This window comes from Apostichopus japonicus, chromosome 2 (genome assembly GCF_037975245.1).
Source record: "Apostichopus japonicus isolate 1M-3 chromosome 2, ASM3797524v1, whole genome shotgun sequence".
Lineage (NCBI taxonomy): Eukaryota > Metazoa > Echinodermata > Holothuroidea > Aspidochirotida > Stichopodidae > Apostichopus > Apostichopus japonicus.
Window position 1 is genome coordinate 14,120,472 of NC_092562.1, and position 17,636 is coordinate 14,138,107.

At 37.8% G+C, this 17,636-nt stretch overlaps 1 long non-coding RNA gene across 1 annotated transcript; it reads left to right on the plus strand.

The window, feature by feature from the left end:
- Positions 1-636: 636 nt before the first annotated feature.
- LOC139979104 (uncharacterized) lies at positions 637-2,544 on the plus strand. Its single transcript, XR_011797081.1, has 2 exons — positions 637-1,452; positions 2,196-2,544. It is a non-coding gene; the product is annotated as an uncharacterized lncRNA (long non-coding RNA).
- Positions 2,545-17,636: the final 15,092 nt, after the last annotated feature.

A 17,636-nucleotide genomic window follows, 5' to 3' on the forward strand; every position in this document is an offset into this window, starting at 1 on the left:
TAACTGTTAATGCAAAGAATCGTTCTTAATTTTATTATGAACCTGTTTAATTGCATATGCCTTTGTTATAGAATGTAATCCGTTAATTTTAATTGGAAAGTTAGGTGATCGAGGAACACATTGACATCTCATGGATACAACATTTTCCCCTAAACTGATCCAGAATGGTCGTAGAATTCATCTAATATTACAAATGAGTCATATTTTGGATATCTGTGGATGTCTCCTTCTATCCAACTATATGTACCCCCTCCGAGTTTAGTCCTGAGATAGAAATTAAAATATAATTAGCCGGTTCTTTGGTGATGCCGTTTTGCGGCTTTAGAAATGGTCGGGTCCAGAATAGCTATTTAGGGCATTTATTTAAAAACGGGGACAGGTGGGTGGGTGGGGGGGGGGCACAAGCCTCGGAACTGGGATATCGAACAATCGGTACTCAGTGTCAGGCTTCAAAAAACCTCGGCTAAACTTTGTCGGTCATAGCGGCGCAAATCCATATTTGAGATTTAGGTAATTTTTGCTTAAATTTTGTGCGAAACTTTTTCCAACCTCCAACCTCCTACCACATGCCCCCTGCCCCTGCCCCTCCCCTCCCCCTTCCCTCCCCCCGTTTTAAATGCTCCTCTTACGATTCCCATTGTCAATATCCTTTTTCATAGATTAGTCGAGATAGATTTCAACAGTCCGTTTTTTGCTCTGCCGATTTCTCTCAATATGCCGTCAAGTGATATTCGAAGAAGTATATTCAAGGCCTATATCATGCACGTAAAGCGATGAAACGCACAAATACCCACCGCAATATATGTACGAAACAGTAAAGTATACTGCTCACTTACTATAAATACCATTTCCAGATAAGCAAGTGAAATTTCCGGTCACATCACAATGATAAAGTTTACTGTCTGTCACTTTGCAGGTCACTGGTTGGCTACTCCAGTTGGTTAGTAACAATAACGTAGTCAGTATAGTTAATTACGTCACAGCCTGGGCTTACTAGAAAGCGGGCAATTTGAAATCAGTAAAAGGCGGTATCACAAGTAGCAACACGTTGGTTTGATTCACACCGCACTTGATCCTCAATCGAGTTCTACATTGCAAAGAGCATTCAAAATGGACGATTCCGGCTTTCGTGGTTTATTGCAGAAGTAACAGAAAGCTCCGTGGAAGCAAGGTTGCCAGTTTATAAAAGTACACTTTCAATTCGATCCGTCGCTGGTTTTTAATGATGTTCCGCAGGAAAATGTCATACGTGTATTGGAAAAAGAAAAAAAACATTTAGAAGCAGCGACAGTTGGAACTACCGCGGCAGTATGCACATGTTGTGACAGAAAGCTTGGTGCAAACATTTGAAGGAAGAATTAAAGGCACTCCGAGCACTACTGGCTGAGAAGGAACAACTTCTTTCGAGAAAAAAAAACGAAAACGAAGTTCTCTGTGCTACTGGATTGTTCGGTACGTAACACTAGGCCAAGACTTATTAATGTAATTTTTCAATCACTAAAAGTCACCGTTATATAAACCCTAGACCTGTACAGGCATTCGCTCCTTTAAAAACGATAAATTTAAAGAGTTAAAATATGACAGTGAGAGAAATAATATAATAATCTCCTTTTAGATATCTGTAAAATGTTTCATGCACAATTTGCCAGGGTATACTGTTATTGATACATTCACGTTCTAACCTTGTGATGGTGAACGTCACCCGACCACGTACCCCCTACCTCCCCCAACCCATAAACAAATCTGCTTTGTAAACCGTTGAAACATACAGTGGCGTAGGAAGGTACATTTGAGTAGGGGGTTGAAGACTGATGGCCGGCCCGGGGGAGGGGTCTAAGGGGAGTTTTTGCATTTCCAGGTGGCCTCAGATGCAATTTGGTGCAATAAAGCACACTTCAACACCCACCCCATTTTGTAAACTTAATTTTGTATTTTCACCTGGCCTTAGATGCAATTTGGTGCTCCAAATGAGATTTTTTTTCTCATTTGGAAATGAAAAAGGGGTTTTTCTGACTTGCGAAGCGGGAGGGGGGGGGGGCGGAATGATACTTCCGCGCCTCCACATTTTCACTGGGGGGGGGGGGGCTGGAGATATTGACAGTTGGAGCTAGTATATTTTTCGACAAAGTAAACTATATGCCAACTGATCTTTATATATGTCTAATTCATACTTATTCTTGTGTCTTTGTTTGCAGAAACTTCAGTGTAGATTGAGCGCAATGAAGAACATAGACTGGTCAGAGGAGAGAAAAGACAGACTGTACAGTGATGTCAACTAAGTATATGTCATCCGAGGAATCTGACATGGAGAGCGAACGAGCTAGGGTACCGTAGTGCAGGAGTTCACTTGGGAGTCGGAAAGACTGAACAAAATGAGGCTGGACTCATTCTTATAAGGACGTTCTCCTTAGCGAAAAGTCCAGAAAAAAGGATACCCACCGTTAGGAAAGGAGACGTATCTTTAAAATGCGTACCGACTGACGCCCCAACTTGGGCTGTTAATTAGGCTGAACAATAACAATGAAGGTATGACCCCCCTCCAAATGGTGAAAATGGTCATTGTTTGATGTGCAGGATTAAGCTTGTGGGAGGCCCGTGGCAAACAGTTTATTGGAGCTCCCATAGAGATACATTGGTACCGGATAACGCCGGATGTATAGCTCACAAAAGACATCTATTTGCCCACGGTGGTTATGATACGTACATTAAAACATCACATAAAAACAGTCATTGATCAACAGCGTAAAGACTGCATATCGAAGTCCATCTCGTTTGACTTCTTTGAACTTTTTGTACCATATACAACGTAGAATAATGTAACGTTATAAGAATATTTCTTTGAATTTTTTACCCAACGTTTAAACTCGTGCCCCTGTTGCACGTGGATAATCCTGTCCTGAGCATTTGTTGATTAATGAGGCACCAGGAACAAACAGCAAACGCGGTTGTTTCGGATACAAACAAGTTGCAGTGGACGATTTTGTATAATAAAGAAGAGTTTTCTCTAATTTAACATTTGGTGTAATTACATGATACCTTTAAAACGAAATCCTGCCTGAGATAAATGCAACAAGGAAGAAAGAATATGCCCATAATAATAGATGTCAGATTAATTATTATTTCCTTGTTAGTCTTTTGCTTTAATGGAAGCCTTTTTTTAATGTCCCTTCACAGCTAATATATTCCATCAAGGGATTAAATGTTAAGGATTAAGTTATCCTTAAAATATTTTCAGGAAACAAAAGCCAAGAAAAAAGCATGATTCTATTAATTTTTAATGAATCATTTAGTAAATCATATTTTAAAATAAGACATAGCTATAGAGCATAGGTCTAATAACTTGTCGTCGAAATGTTGTTGTACTTGTACGTTTGTCTTTCATTATTCATGCATGGTTAATTTCAGACTTTCAGGGAAAAAATTTAGAGATCTTGTTTGGGCTATCATTGCATTTTATATCAAAATATATGTTAATTAAAATAAAATTTAAAGCAGCAACAAAATATTAAGCGTGCTACGAAATGAGGCAGGAAGTGGTGTTCTGTGTCAAGTTCGTTCCACATAAAAGAGGCTGGTACCGTTTCCGGGCTTGGGTGGGGGGGGGGGGTCGAGGGGCCGATAACCATCATGGAAGAAGTGCCTAGGCGTTTATATCATCTGAGGATAAACACACCGAATTTTAAACATAAATTTGTTGGTTCAATTTAACTGCTGATATATGTTAAGTTACTTCAAGTGGGTAGCTGGTTTTCAGAGGTTTTGATTTGCAAACTAGTAACTAAAAATAGAAACATTCCATATTTACTTGTTTTTTTCCTTCTTTCACCTGGCATTAAAATCGTTGCATGTGTATATAATTGCCACAATGTAGGTAGAGTAATATTTGGGCATCAAAAAACATTCTCCGGACAATAATGCATGTTTTGAAATTTGAAAAGGAAAATGGCTTCTCGAGGTTTAAACTTTGTATTCAAAAAGCTGAATATTCAACACTATGATGTAAAGCAATATTGAGTTGCATTTAGATGTATTTACACATTAGAAGTGGTATTTCGTTCATTTACATAATTTTTGTATAAGTGTAAAAATAACAAATAAACGTTTACGATGCGATGAGGTGCAAATATATAAATAAAAAAGTGGAAAATCAAACGAGTGTGATTTTATGTTTATTATTTTTAATTTTCTTTAAATCAAATGTAATATTTGATATAGGTGGTCCGTGTATTTCTCAGCCTAATAAACCCGATTAAGACTCCCTAAACGTGGCGAATAAGCCCAGCCCCTGTATTGGTCGTAAGTAATGTGTTTACGATGACCACGTTTCTCCGTATATATTGGTGTAATCATGGCGTTTACGATGATCAATGCGAGAAGTTTACTGCTGGATTCAAACGTAAACTCCAGATTAACGGTCATGTTTAAGGTAGCGAATCTGTTGTAATTGTGACCGGAAACGTAAAGATTACCCTTCCCTGAAACCGCACTACGGAGAGCCAAACGTTCCATAAATGTCGAAAAAGAAAGTGAAGTGTCCAAGTTAATATATATATGTCCAAATCGATATCAACATGTTACAATTCGATATCAGCATGTTACAATTCCATATGAACATGTCGAAACAAATTACAATATGCCATTGCGTCTATCAACATGTCAAATTCAACATCAGCATGTCGAAAACTTGTAACAGCATGCCATTACTACATTGGTCATGTCAACATGCTATATTTACGTCGTGCTATAATTTTGGCACTTCGGCGCGCGCCAACGTTTCATATATGTCGAGATTTATTTCAGTATGTCCAAAACTTGTGTCAGCATGGTGAGCGAAGAGTAGTGAAGTATTGCCATGACAACGTTGCACATGGTTCGTGTCGTTCACACGGTACTATGGTTGAATATACTGTAGCGGAAAGCTACGACTTTTCCTTAGTGAGATACGTTTCGTTCCCTCAGGGGTTACATCTGTTGCGCTCCGCGGAGGTAACGAGAGATGTTTATCCGAAACAGGAACAGGAACTGATTACGTAATTTTGCTATATCGATGTATTCCCGTGACTGGCATAGGCAGGCACGGCGGTAGGTGTGTGAGTCGATCCCATTGGTCGCAACCCATCGTAGTTATATACAGGTAGTCCATGATTGGTCTAAGCCTTTTTTTACAGTTTATGTACGGACGTGTGTATACGGGGGTTATTTCCGGGGTATTTTAATGAAGGGTTCTTTCGTAAATGAGTGAGTCAGAGAGTCGGAGAGTCGGTCGAGTGCAAGACGAGGAACTTTCCTTCCTCGTGGTAAAGCCTTTGATATTTGCCTAAGTCCAAACAAATGTGTTTAGGCATTTTAGAGTGCCCGACACCTGCGCTGCCCGAGTCCAGCGGAATGCCCGAAGCCTGTGCTGCCCGACACCGGTGGATTGCCGATGTTTAGACTGCCCTACCCTTGCGCAGCCTCAGTGTTATGCCTGCGTATCCTTGGGTTGTGCCCGACCCCAGTACGTTGTATTGGGCAAATGTAAATATTGTGTATTATACGCTGTAGATGTAGAACGAGATGAGAAATTATACTTTTATTAAACATACCACTCTGGTGTCTGCCTCCTGATTTAGAGTTAATCTGTACCCGTCCCCCATCTACCTCCCCTACCCTCCTCCAGTTGGTTTCGAGACAGGTTTTACACTACCAGACGTTGCAAGGTCTTCATGTTTAAAATTTGCTTTGTCTGAAATTCCAGTCTTGAAAAGCATGAAAATATTATCATTAACTAAGATTAATCCACCTCTATTTTGTTTTTCCACCCAGGCTTTACTGTAATCTAAAAAACTGTGACCTTCACCTGCAACAGACATACAGTTTAAGTACTGTAAAAATATTAAAGCATTCTGAGTACTCTTAACTTTCATGTAACGTTTTTTAAGGGCAAATGGCACATAACCTGCTAATTATCTTAGAATTTGTTCCTCATGTTTTTCAACATTTGTATCTTCCAAATTTATGTCGTCTGGAACATCCAGCCTCTCAAACTCTTCAATCATCAGCTTCAAATTCAACTATATCCTGTAGCATGAACATTTCTAATGTCCTCGGCGGATGCAAAGTTTTTTGGCAGCCATGTTTCGTGTTAAATTAATTTTGTTAATTTTATAACACTAGGTGCCCAATGCAATAACAAACAGCACTAACGTTATTTGCCTAACGAACGAAGAAAAGTTTTATCGGAAAATACTTGACTAAAAGTACCTATTTCGCCATTACTTGTTCATATATTGCGATGAAATATATGCTGAGATAAACAATTAATTATTAAATACTAATCTTCGCATGATTCGGTGAGAAATGAAAGATATATTCCGATCGAAATTCTTACAGGTATGCGTAACGTAACATATATGAGTACTGCGTATACTATTTCAATTACATATACGTTAGGATCGGAGTGTCTGTTGTTATGTTGTGAGGGACGCTATATACGAAATGACCTTTGTACCAGGATTACGTAATAGCTGATGATGGCTTTACCCGTGTTTGTGCCCTGAGGCATGTTTACTTATGGCGATCAAATTTTGTCGGTTACAATGATACTTCAAAGTGGGTTTTCTCCTTCTGTTTATAGCTCCATGATTCAACCATAGTACCGTGTGAACGACACGAACCATGTGCAACGTTGTCATGGCAATACTTCACTACTCTTCGCTCACCATGCTGACACAAGTTTTGGACATACTGAAATAAATCTCGACATATATGAAACGTTGGCGCGCGCCGAAGTGCCAAAATTATAGCACGACGTAAATATAGCATGTTGACATGACCAATGTAGTAATGGCATGCTGTTACAAGTTTTCGACATGCTGATGTTGAATTTGACATGTTGATAGACGCAATGGCATATTGTATTTTGTTTCGACATGTTCATATGGAATTGTAACATGCTGATATCGAATTGTAACATGCTGATATCGAATTGTAACATGTTGATATCGATTTGGACATATATATATTAACTTGGACACTTCACTTTCTTTTTCGACATTTATGGAACGTTTGGCTCTCCGTACCGCACGATTAAGTGAGCTTCACCGTATTTGGATGACACTTGGCGTTTACGGTCACCGCGTACTCGGTAAATAAGTCATCGCGAACGCGGAAAACTCACGCGTTTAAGTTGGGTCGTAAGCTTACCTTAATCACTAGTTTCAGGAGTGGAAACGTAACGGAAACAGGCTGGAACTCGGAATTTACGTCGCAATTACAGACCGAAAACGGCGATTTAAACGCGTGTTTTTTTCCCGTGCAGCTGCCTTTGACTATTTTATAACCAGTAACAGAGATGTACATAATCATAACACGAGGCATGCTAATCATGCCCACTATAATCTCTACAATACCATCATTGGAACTTTAAGCCTACAAAACCGTGCAACAAAAACATGGAATCTTCTAACGAACGATTTAAAGAATAAAAAGTCAGTCACATCCTTTAAGAAGTGGTTTTGTAAGGAAATAATAGCTAGTTACTGACAACTACCAAATTATACCTGTATGTAATTACTATATATATATATATATATTGAACATTTAATTTGTATTTATATTTATGTATATGTATTTATACATATATATATTTTTTTTCTCTCTTTTTCTTCAGGGAGCCTTCCACATTGTTAAGCTTTTAAGCTTTATGTAAGACTTCCCTCCACTTTGTACCTTTGTGGCAAAACAAATAAATAACACGGAAAAGGACACGCATTTAAGTTATCGTAAGCACAGTCCTTGGATGTTTACGTCTTGCTTACGGTCACCTTAAACATCGGAAACCCGTACATTTTGAAACAACGCGTTTACGATGTGATTACGCATCCGTAAACATTGTAAACACGGAACAACCGATTTCCGTTACGTTTATGACAACTTACATATCGGAAGTTAATAATTACTTTCGTATTTATTAAAACTTATTTCTTCTCCTCGTTTACGTTGACCTTAAGCTCGCTACGAAGAAATTTACGACAGGATTACGATTATCTTACACATCGGAAACTCGTAGCATAGATACAACGCGTTTACAACAAACTTACGCCAAACTTAAGCATGACGTTAACGTTGATTGTACCATGAAATAAAACACTGGACACCATTCTCATGTCAATCTTACCGATAATGATATTACCCTGTGACTGCATTTTATGAACACAATTTCAACATTTACGTTGGCTGAAACGAGTGCAGTTAAAAATTTACTATATATTTTACAATTAACTTACAAATACTCAAATACGTTCATTTCAGCGTTTAGGCTACGTAATGATTACGAAATCCTTAAACGTCAAGTATACATGGACTTGTCATGCTAAATACTATTTATACGAAGATGACATTATACTGTGTTTGTTCGTATTAAACATATATGAATATTTTCGTTCACCTCAGTGAAACAGGAACAGTAGGCTACGGCATGTTTAGGATATACACGTCGGAAATTCCGAAGCATGCACACCACGGGATTACAGCATGATTACACCAACTTACGCATTGCGTTTACGTTGAATGTATTCTCCATTGAATTCGGAATTTACGGGAAGATTACGATTCACTTACGCGTCGGAAATTCTAGAGCATACAAACACCACGAGTGTCAGTACAGCATGATTACATCAACTTGCACACTTCGCTTACGTTGACTCAACAAAGATTCGGAATTTAAGAGATGATTAATATTAACTTAAACGTCGGAAATTTCAAATAATACACAGACCGTGTTTACGGTATGATTCCAACGCCCATATACGTCACATTTAATTTGTACCCACGGGTAATTTTTACCGAGACAATCAGCTGCCTATTGTTCATTATATGTTCATCTGTAATTATAGCAAGCTAAAGTACTTGGCATGCTAGAAGTTTTCAAAAAGAGAGGTTTTAACTCTTCAAATTGTTCTCATGACATTCTAGTAAATGGACACACAAAATGACTGTATGTCCAGTGAGATAAATTTCCTTCAGGGTGGTAATAAAAAAAGTTAAAGGATTTGACCAACTGAGGTGACCATATTTGAATATCTGACATTTTTCTAATACAGCATATTTCTTTTAACGTGAATGTGCATGGCCTGCACATACATACTATCACGTGTACCTCACAATGTATTTCTCATACTTTGTTCAGTTATAACATATACATATATGCAGCCGTCAAACCAACAAAACTCCTCAAGCTAATTCTATGAAAGTATCAGCAAATTTCCTCGTGGTTGCTCATTTTGGTTAGTTACGTAATTCACGTTGCGGGCCCTCATAATACCTAAACAAACAGCACGCCCTCACAAGGAAGTTTGGCGCTCTGGCATATACAGTTCACAGATACATGTAGTCACAGATACAGACATATGTACGATTAACATATATTTACATAGACAACATAATGTACTGCACGCAGCCGCGTACACTACACATATTCATATTGGTTAACATGCATATGTGTGACTGTAACTTTATTGTGCCCACGCTTAGGGGAATTGTGCCCACGCTTGGGAAAGTATGTAGTCTTCACAGAAACTTTTTGAAAATTAAGCGATTTAGAAGGCATTAAAACCCAATACAAACGAGTAGACTCTTTAGGAACTGCACCATTTAAGAAGCCTATATATTACATACTTTCTTGAATCCTCTTTCCGACATCCCTCCCCCGCGCCTCTTCATTTATTTTTCGAAGGTGTTGCATACGGGAGAAGTTTTGGTCTCCAGTTAGGTTCAAACCTTGTTATATGCAACTACACTAGGCTATATCGAAGGCAAAAAGTATGATGTATTGGCCCCATATATGCTACATATTAAAATATGGTCACCTTTGGTTAAAATTCTTTAACTGTTTTATTACCACCTTGGAGGAACTTTACCTCACTGGGACATTCAGTCATCTTGTTGTGTGTGTTTATAATGTCAGAGAACAATATGGAGAGTGAACACCTTCAGGAAAGGACTTTTTTGAAAACTTCCAGCAATTATAGCATGCCGTAATTTGGGGCCATTACAGACTACTTTTAAGGAGTACACGTGTTTGAACTCGAAGCCCCTCACCCCACACTCAATTTCCCCTCCATAAATCTATTACACCTGATTGACTCTGCGATCAATTACATATATAGTCTGTGATACCTATACTTACTTTTAATTTAACATATTATATGTTGATTACATATATCAACTGAAAATTATAGTGGGGGATCATAACGAGGAAGAAACTGTACCCATCAGCTAAGTTTAAAATTGTGTATATACGCTTAGGAGAACAAGCTTAGGTTGGTAGCGCATTAGTTTTAGATTTTACGGGCCTTTATAGTAGAAATTAATACTACGTGCGACGAAGACTAGTCTTGTACCCACGCTTATATAGAAATTCTGCCCAAGCTTGGCAAAGTATGACAAGTAAATCGCAAATCCAACACATATATACCGGTGCTATGGCAAAGTGGCGGATAAAGGCGGTGGCGTTTGGAAGCAATGCGGGATTCTCCCACATTTGTGGTCGCTTAAGCGTCGTGAAAATAACTGCTGATTATTATTACTATTATTACATTTAAAAAAATGTAGTATCAGTTTGAAAGATTATTGAGCTTTCAAGGTTTATATTACTTGAGTATTCACAAATTCCAATCTCCAGTCCACAATCACCAGTATTCTTCCAATGCCCGCCCCGCCCCTTCTTGTTCACGTCTTCTTCACTCATTATCGATTCATGGACAGAACTTGATGGTAATTTCTAATAAAATCCTCCTCAGTTGCATCCTATATGTAAACTGACTGAATGTTCCTTTGTTTGCACATACGTCGACAATGATTTTTAACGAGGATAAACTATGCGCATGCTTACAACTATAAATTTTGCCCTCGCTTGAGAAAATAAGCCTTATGCAAAATTAGGCATATCTACGTGTGGTGTTTGCCAAATTCACGCACCTACAATAATATGCAAATATATAATAGCTAAGATTGTCCTGTGTCAGTTATATAATTTCATTTAAGAAATGCATACCTGAGACATGGAAGTATTATCCTGTCAGGGTAATACATTCATGCTTGAGACCCATGCAAGTCTTTAATAAACAGAATAGCAAGTCCCAAACAAGTCCCAAACAAATATATATATATATATATATATATATATATATATATATATATATATATATATATATATATATATATATATATATATATATATAAATATATATATATATATACATATACATATAAATATAAATATATATATATATAAAATGTGTATTGGAAAATGAAAACACAAACCATTTAGAAGCAGCGACAGTTGGAACTACCGCGGCAGTATGCACAGAAAGAAAGCTCGGTGCAAACATTTGAAGAAAGAAATAAAGGCACTCAGAGGACTGCTGGCTGAGAAGTAACAACTTCTTTCGAAAAAAAAAACGAAAACGAAGTTCTCTGTGCCACTGGATTGTTCGGTACGTAACACTAGGCCAAGACTTATTAAAGTAATTTTTCAATCACTAAAGGTCGCCGTTATATAAACCCTAGACCTGTACACTGGCATTCGTTCCTTTTAAAACGATAAATTAAAAAGAATTAAAATATGACAGTGAGAGAAATAATACAATAATCTCCTTTTAGATATCTGTAAAATGTTTCATCCACAATTTGCCAGGGTATACTGTTATTGATACGTTCACGTTCTAGCCTTGTGATTGTGAACGTCACCCGACCACGTACCCCTTCCTCCCCAACCCATAAAAAATCTGCTTTTGTAAACCGTTGAAACATATAGACCTACTGCAAGTTAAAACTTCTTATATTGACAGTTGGAGCTAGTACATTTTCCAACAAAAGTGAACCATGCCAACTGATCTTTATATATTTCTAATTCATATTTATTTATGTGTCTTTGTTTACAGAAACTTCAGTGTAGATTGAGTGCAATGAAGAACATAGACTGGTCAGAGGAGAGAAAAGACAGACTGAGTACAGTGGTGTCAACCGATTTTATGGCATCCGAGGAATCTGACATGGAGGGCGAACGAGCTAGGGTACCGTAGTGCAGGACTTCACTTGGGAGTCGGAAAGATTGAACATATACAAAATGAGGCTGGACTCATTCTATAAGGACGTTCTCCTTAGCGAAAAGTCCAGCACCGTCAGAAAAGGAGACGTATCTTCAAAATACGTACCGACTGACTCCCCAACTTGGGCTGTTAATTAGGCTGAAGAATAATTATGAAGGTATGACCCCCCCCCCCCCCCTCCAAATGGCGAAAATGGTCATTGTTTGATGTGCCGGGTTAAGATTGTGGGAGGCCCGTGGCAAACAGTTTATTGGAGCCCCCATAGAGACACATTGGTGCCGGATGTATAGCTCACAAAAGACATCTATTTGCCCACGGTGGTATACGTAGATTAAACATCACATAAAAACCATCATTGATCAACTGTAAGGACTGCATATCGAAGTCCATTTCGTTCGACTTCTTTGAATTTTTTGTACCATATACAACGTAGAATATTGTGACGTTATAATAATATTTCTTTGACATTTTTACCCAACGTTTAAAGGAGGCACGTACTCGTGCCCCTGTTGCACGTGGATGATCCTGTCTTGAGCGTTTGTTAATTAATGAGGCACCAGGACCACACAGCAAACGCCGTTGTTTCGGATACAAACAAGTTGCAGTGGACGACTTTAAAGAAGAGTTTTCTCTAATTTAATATTTGGTGTAATTATATACCTTTAAAACGAAATCCTGTCTGAGATAAATGCAGCACTTAAGAAAAGGATGAAAGAATATGCCCATAATAATAGATGTCAGATTAATTATTATTTTCTTGTAAGTCTTTCGCTGTTAATGGAAGCCTTTTGTTAAATTTCCCTTCACAGCTAATATATTCCATCAAGGGGTTAAATGTTTAAGGATTCAGTTATCCTTAAAATATTTTCAGGAAACAAAAGCCAAGAAAAAAGCACGATTCTATTAATTGTTAATGAATCATTTAGTTAATCTTATTTTAAAATAAGACATAGAGCGTAGGCCTAATAACTTGTCATCGAAATGTTGTTGTACTTGTACGTTTGTCTTTCATTCTTCGTGCATGGTTAATTCCAGATTTTCAGGTTAAAGAAGTTAGAGATCTTGTTTGGGCTGTCATTGAATTTTATTTCAAAATATATATGTTAATTACAAATAAAATTTAAAGCAGCAACAAAATATTAAGCGTGCTACGAAATGAGGCAGGAAATGGTGTTCTGTGTCAAGTTCGTTTCACATAAAAGAGGCTGGTACCGTTTCCGGGCCTGGGTGGGGGGGGGGGGTCGAGGGGCCGATAACCATTATGGAAGAAGTGCCTAGGCGTTTATATGATCTGAGGATAAACACACCGAATTTTAAACATGAATTTTTTTTTCGTCCAGTTTTAACCGCTGATATGTTAAGTTACTCCAAGTGGGTAGCTGGTTTTCAGAGGTTTTGATTTGCAAACTAGTAACTAAAAATAGAAACATCCCATATTTACTTAGTTTTTCCTTCTTTCACCTGGCATTAAAATCGTTGCATGTGTATATAATTGCCACAATTTCAATCAAATGTAATATTTGATAGAGGTGGTCCGTGTATTTCTCAGCCTAATCAAGCCGATTAAGACTCCCTAAACGTGGCGAATAAGCCCAGCCCCTGTATTGGTCGTAAGTAATGTGTTTACGATGACCACATTTCTCCGTATATATTGGTGTAATCATGGCGTTAACGATGATCCATGCGAGAAGTTTACTGCTGGATTCAAACGTAAAACCCCAGATTAACGGTCATGTTTAAGGTAGCGAATCTGTTGTATTTGTGACCGGAAACGTAAAGATTACCCTTCCCTACCCTTCCGTATGTGGATGACACTTGGCGTTTACGGTCACCGCGAACGCGGAATATAAGTCAATGCGAACGCGGAAAACTCACGCATTTAAGGTGGGTCGTAAGCTAACCTTAATCACTAGTTTCAGGAATGGAAACGTAACGGAAACAGGCATGGAACGCGGGATTTATGTCGCAATTACAGACCGAAAACGGCGATTTAATCGCGTGTTTTTTTCCCGTGTAAATTCTCGGGGGAAATAATTGTCATTGTTTACGTAGCGTATCAGAACCACGGGGAGTAGTTGTATTGCGCCACCTTCCATGAAAATCTCGCGACTGTTGTAATTATAGTTTCATGACACCATCAAAATGAAAATCTGCAGAGCAATAGGCTACTATATATCAACGCTGCAGAAGCTCAGCTAAGCTTCTATTTGAGAAATTGGTTTTGATTGACAACATCTCTGAGCAGTTTATCCATTTGTTTTTGCGAAAAAATATTAAACAAAGGCGGGATAACGGTGTTATTTCATTTGCTCCCATCTCGTTTTTTCCTTGCCTTATGCACCTTCTTTAGCAGACATAGTTTGTTATAATGTTAGAAAGTTGTAACCATTTGTTTAATAAAAAATATTTAAAAAATGCATGTTTTGTTATTTTAGCGCCATCAGTTAATTGATCTAGCATTTTCCCATGATGTATCATTGCAAACGCCTAATGATCTCACTGAACCATCAAATGTAACGTTCCATTCCCTGAAAGGTGTATTACCAGAAATCTCACACAAAATGAATCAAAAGTAGGTATTCACACATCCATGTCTTACATATATATATATTATAATCATTTTTTCCTGGATGAGGATTCCACAGACTCCCCCTACCACCCCACCCCCTCAAAGCCACCTTGTTAACCTTGGCAGCCTTGGCAGCCTTTGTTTCGACGTCAGTGCCTACTATTACCATTGCAATCATCATCATCATCATCATCATCATCATCATCATCATCATCATCATCATCATCATCATCATCATCATCATCATCATCATCATCATCATCATCATCATCATCATCATCATCATCATCATCACCACGATTATTATTATTATTATGATGAGTATTATTATTACTATTACAGCGTGTGATGAGGCATTCCAAGTGGGACAAAGTTGTGAAATAACCTGCTTTACGCGCCTGTTCGGAGCGGTAAAGCAAACAGCAGATATCGCATCATATCAGTGAGAATGAAAATGGCGCTTCCAGGATGAACAGCCTCAAAACTGTCCGACTTGCCCGAAAAAAATAACCAAAAATTTTCGCGCGCCCCGCGCGCGTTCAACACGATAATGTCAATATCATATTTGCAAGCACCGGTTAATACATCGCATGCCATCGTGTTCCGTACGGTCCGTGAAAGTTGCGCAGTATATACCGCGAGATTATGCTAATGTAAACAACGAAATGTCCTATGTAGATGGAGAAAAAGCATGGAGGTCCGATTAGTCAAAACTCTCTTTTACATTAATAATGGCGAATTACGGGCTGCAGCCCCCCCCCCCCCCTGCCTCCTACGCCTATGTGTATAAAGTGTTCGGTTTCGGAAATATCTGCTATTTTTTCATTTCCTTCAACCAAGTTTTATAGTAGCCGTTATAAGAGGTTTTAATATTTGTACACCAATAAATGAACTGTGTCTGAATTTTCGAAAATTTCTGACCAACATTCTTCATCATACTTCCCTCCACTCGTGCAATTTTGACCGGTCTGTTAGGGGTTCAAGGAGGTTTTTTTCTATATTGGTTGTCCATAGATGAAATTTTGTGCGACATTATGGGTATGTTTGGAAGTGAGTTTATTCACGAGAAATGTGAATTTTCAAATTCTGAACAAATAATGGGCTTAAAACCTTTCAAAAGTGGTGCTGTAGGGTATTGTGTGCCGCGACCTAGAATCACCTACAAAAGCAATGATCCACAGTATACATGCGATGAGGTCGAACATGATTTGTGATTGGTGACATTCTTCAAAAGGTGTGGATGGAAAAAAGTATTGTGAAATACTTTGTTCTCAGGCAAAAAGTGTACATCTGGTTGGTCATTTTCCAGCCCGAGATGTGCCCGGCATATCCGGTGATCTGGGTGGTATCAAAACCAGAAATTTTCTTGTACGCTGCGCGCCAACCGATGTTGGCGCTCCGATTAGATAGTAATTCGCGCCCCCGGGTTAGAAAATCCTGGATACGCCCCTGGTGAGGTGTCATTTCCTAAAAAAAATAAAGAAAACAATTAATAAATGCCACATAAAATATGAAACGTTCGAATTGATTTTCGATAGCCTGTAAACGGAAGAGTTTCTAGTTGAGTTAGATTCTGGATTACTGGCTAAGTTTATGACTAGGTGCAAAATTTGAAGTAGTTACTTGGAAAAATTCACTACAAGCATATGCAATTGCGCAAAATGTACCACTTGCTTCAATGCCCTAGCGATCCAGCAGCCCAGTCGTCAACGCTCCTGTGACATTTGGAGCTCCTATCCGTTTTTAGTCTATCAGAGGGGCTTAAAACTTGACTTTCGTTGCACACTTTTGTTACGGAGATTTGATCACAAGTTATATATTTCTTTTCCAGTTGTTGGTAGGTTCGGGAGGTGTTCCGGTTGTTTGAAACAGGAACTTTTATTTTCTCTTTGTTTTTCTATCTTATTTTTCCGAGGAAGAATATTACTAGTGTAATTGACACTAAACCTGATGCCATCATATTGGCATGTTGTAAGAACTGTATTTCAGATCAGCATATGAAAACCAATTATAATAAATAAATGAATGAATGAATGAATGAATGAATGAATGAATGAATGAATGAATGAATGAATGAATGAATGAATGAATGAATGAATGAATGAATGAATGAATGAATTAATGAATTAATTAATTAATTAATTAATTAATGAATTAATGAATTAATGAAAAAAGAATGAATCAATCAATTAATTGTGGTAAAAAAAGGAAATCCATCAATAATAGAAGAACATGTTGTTCGATGATGTCACATTTAGACGTGATAAAATCTTCCTTCCACCTTGTATGTAAATGAACATTAATTATGTTTGGGAAGTTGTTCATGTCTAACTCTATCACGTCGGTGAATGATAATTGTTGCGTTTGGATCTCCTGTAGAAAATGCTCGTTTTCGATAGAAGTGCTGGAATTTACGAGAACAGATCTTTGACCAAAGTATATATAGTCTCGTGTTATGACAATCGACTATAGTGTAGTTTAATGGGGTACTGTTTTGCAATATACATAAACACATTTGAACCATCATGCGCTACACGTACACTCTTGTAAATTTGATAACATGACGTCGACATACAAAGCTTTCACAATATATATATATATATATATATATATATATATATATATATATATATATATATATATATATATATATATATTCCATGTTACCTTTACAGATTTATTGACGTAAAAAACGCTATTTGGTAACAATGCCTTTCTCTGTCTCTCTCTCTCTCTCTCTATTTTAATTTAGACCAAATTGAACCGACTTGTGACCGTTCAACGATTACCATGATAACCGGATTTGACTGCGATTTCTGATGTCATTTCTGATGTCTCATGTCTAACGTCATATCAAGTCTAACGTTCTGCAAAGTCATCTTTCAATACTTTCCCTTGCTTGACGTTCTTTTAGGGAGAGAGGGGGAGGGTAGGGTAATTACCTTGTATATGCCACCTTCTGTATTAGTTATACC